Here is a 3,517-nt window from a genome sequence, read left to right as displayed (position 1 = left end):
TCTGACCGAGTGGTCTTTATCAAATCATTCGATGAACATATATGCTTATAAGTGTCTCAAAATGTTTTTAAATTAATGTTTTCAGAATAATAAATTAATGTTTATGGGCACTAAGTATTCGACTGCTAGCAACGGCTATATCATGTTGAAGCTCTGCATCTTCTTCTGCAGAGAAGCTATGGCTCACATACAACCGTAAATATGATCCTTGAGACGGACGTCAGTTTCATAAGCGAAGGAGTTAACGGTTTCTTGTCTCTGTTCTTCAGGAACCTCGCTGAGAAGCTTATAAAAAGTTGGTTTCTATAATCCCCTTTACATTGGGCTCTCATTAGATTTTCTAAACTTGGCAATTCGAGAAGCATGTTATTAACATCGATCGATGCTTCAACTCTATTGACTTATATAAAGTCAATTGATATGTGGTTACTTGTAACCATAAAATGTATGTATTCGTTAGTTAAAGTAAATTAGGAAACTTTGTATTTAAAAAAAAACAAAGCTGTGTGAGAAATTTTATGGAGGTGACACGTCAGCTTCTTTGCCTTCAAAGCTCTATAAGACCGCCGCGTGTCAAGAGTAATGTGAAAGCATTTAAGACAAATGCATCTTCTTTAATATATAGGGGATTCAATGTTAAAAAAAAATCTTTTGAAATACCTAGTAAATACTCAAGTACCATGTGTAGGATTTTAGATCTTCCAATTCTAAGAAGTGTTGCAACATAAATCGATTACATAAGTGATGCCAAAAAACTAAAATAATCAACATAAATACTCTCTACTATCTAGTTACAACTAATGATATTCGTATTTCTACCAGTATTTACAGATATATATATTTTTCATTAAAAAAAATCTACCAGTATATTAAAAAATCCCAAAAATTAATAGTGATACAAACGTTCACGTAACAAGAAAACAGCCGTCGAGCTAAACAATATTGACGCAAATGTAGATCTCACTCATGAGTTATGACCTTTCAATATAAATCTTGCTTGCTTTATTATGTTTATACCACCACAATACATAGATATAGATCGGATTCATGTTCTCATCCTCAAGTCTTTAAGCATTTTACTCTGAATTCCTCAACCCAAAATCAGGTAATAAAGGAAGCTAGCTAGGATCATAAGATGATGCACAAAATATATTATCTTCTACGTTTACTATTGCCATTTCTATTCTTTTTCCATCTTCTCACCACTGTATCCGGCATTGACCAGTGGTGCGACAAAACTCCTTACCCTGATCCATGCAAACGCTACTTTATAGACCGTAACGGTTTTCGACTTCCCACACAACCATCGGATTTTCGAGTAATGCTTGTTGAAGCAGCCATGCACCGGGCGATATCTGCTCGGGACGCGCTGGCTAGTTCCCTCCTTAACTGTACTACTGATTGCCAGAAGAAACAAGCCGTTTTCGCCGACTGCATCCACCTCTACGAAGACACTAGCATGCAGCTGAACCGGACGCTACAGGGCGTGTCCGGAAAAGAGTACTGCACCGACTTCGATGCTCAGACGTGGCTGAGCACCGCACTTACAAACACCGAGACCTGCCGACACGGCACAGCAGATTTCAACGTCTCCGATTTCGTCACACCTATCGTTTCAGACACCAAAATATCCAATCTCATAAGCAACTGCTTAGCCGTCAACGGAGCCCTCGCAAACAATGATGGTACCACCAAAACCACCACCACGGCTGATCGGAAGGATTTTTCGAAGTGGTTTTCCGGGAGAGAGAGAAGACTTCTACAGTTGCAGTCTGAGCGTGCTGTCCGAGCTAACCTCGTGGTGGCCAAAGACGGATAGGGACACGTCACGACGGTGCAAGCGGCTATCGACGTGGCGAGAAGGAGAAAGGTGGCGTCAGGGAGGTTCGTTATATATGTGAAGAGAGGAGTATATCAAGAAAACATAAACGTACGTCGCAATAACGATGACGTAATGTTGATCGGAGATGGGATAGGATCCACGATTATCACCGGTGATCGTAGTGTCAAAGATGGTTACACCACTTTCAATTCCGCCACTGCTAGTAAATAAATTTATTAATTCTCCTTTATTTTATTTTATTTTGTTTTATTTCTTATTTATCAATCGAATGGATCTAACAAAATTTCTATTTTTTTTACATAACAAAGTTTCTATTATGTCTAAAATAAATCCGAATATTTTCGTACGTATTGGATTTTCAAGTTAAATCATACATTGCGATCGGTTTCAATTATTAGCACTAGCAAAAAAAGAAAAGAAATAAAAATGTAACGGGTGCTTTATTTCCCGCAAAATAAGTAAGCGTTACCATTTGAAAATTTTGTTTCATTTTTTTACTCGCTACTTAACAACTGGCTCCACAACTGGCTCCATTGCGTGTGATCCAGGTATCGAGGGACTTCGCTTCATAGCCAAAGGCCTAACATTCCAGAACACGGCAGGTCCAGCAAAGGGCCAGGCAGTGGCACTCCGGTCATCCTCAGACCTATCTATCTTCTACCAATGCTCAATTGAAGGATACCAAGACACATTGTTGGTCCATTCCCAACGCCAGTTTTACCGTAACTGCTACATATACGGAACCGTAGATTTCATATTTGGAAACGCGGCCGCCGTTTTCCAAAACTGTCTCATCCTCCCTCGCCGCCCGCTCAAGGGTCAAGCCGACGTAATAACAGCGCAAGCTCGTGCAGATCCGTTTCAGAACACTGGAATTTCTATTCATAACTCAACTATCCTACCGGCTCCTGATCTAATACCGGTGATCGGTACCGTTAAGACGTACATGGGTAGGCCGTTGTTGGGGATGGATTGTCACCACCCACAAGGCCCAGCGAACAGGAGGCCCATTACCATCAAGGAGGGAGCGGTCGGCTCGGCGTCGGCTCCTCGACTGACCCCGACTCGGCTCGTGACTACTTTAGCTAGAGGACGAGCAGCCGAAGCGAGCAACCAAACAGCTCGGGCCGAGCAGTCATCCCGATTGGGCCTGTATATCGAAAAGCCCATGACCAAAGGGAAGCGAATTAGGTCGAGACTAACCGACCTAGGAGACTATATAAGGAGTTGAGGACAAGAAGGAAGGGTATCACTACACAGACAGACAGACTTGCGGCTAGATTAGGGTTTCCTTTATTCTCTTTGTATCTCGCCGCTCTCTTGTACTTCCGGCTAGGATCTCACCGAGCATCGACTAGCCGGCTTTCTTACTCTTGTACCCTCGTTATTCCGACTCTAATAAAACGTCTCTGTTCACCCCACTCTTGAGTTCTTTTACTTTCTATTGACCAAACTCACCTTAAACAATTGGCGCCCACCGTGGGGCCGATCAGAGTAACGTTTCTTAGCCTAGTATGACGATTGGTGACTCGAACCCCGGCTCTTCCGGCGAAGCGACCGAGCTTACGCCTCCGCCTCCTCCTCCTCTTCTCTCGTCGGACTTCATGAGCTCCGTGATGGCTCGCCTCGCGCATCAAGAAGAAGTCCAGAAAACGACGAATGAGCAGCTCGCTG

The 3,517-nt window shown here is 42.7% G+C and overlaps 1 pseudogene; it reads left to right on the top strand.

Moving 5' to 3' along the window:
* The first annotated feature begins 1,135 nt into the window (after nucleotides 1-1,135).
* Nucleotides 1,136-2,817, top strand: LOC130507682 (probable pectinesterase/pectinesterase inhibitor 59; annotated as a pseudogene).
* The last annotated feature ends 700 nt before the right edge of the window (nucleotides 2,818-3,517 follow it).

This window comes from Raphanus sativus, unplaced genomic scaffold (assembly GCF_000801105.2).
Source record: "Raphanus sativus cultivar WK10039 unplaced genomic scaffold, ASM80110v3 Scaffold5198, whole genome shotgun sequence".
Taxonomy (NCBI): domain Eukaryota; kingdom Viridiplantae; phylum Streptophyta; class Magnoliopsida; order Brassicales; family Brassicaceae; genus Raphanus; species Raphanus sativus.
The sequence above is the reverse complement of the archived record's forward strand: the minus strand, read 5'-3'. Positions and strand labels throughout refer to the sequence as shown.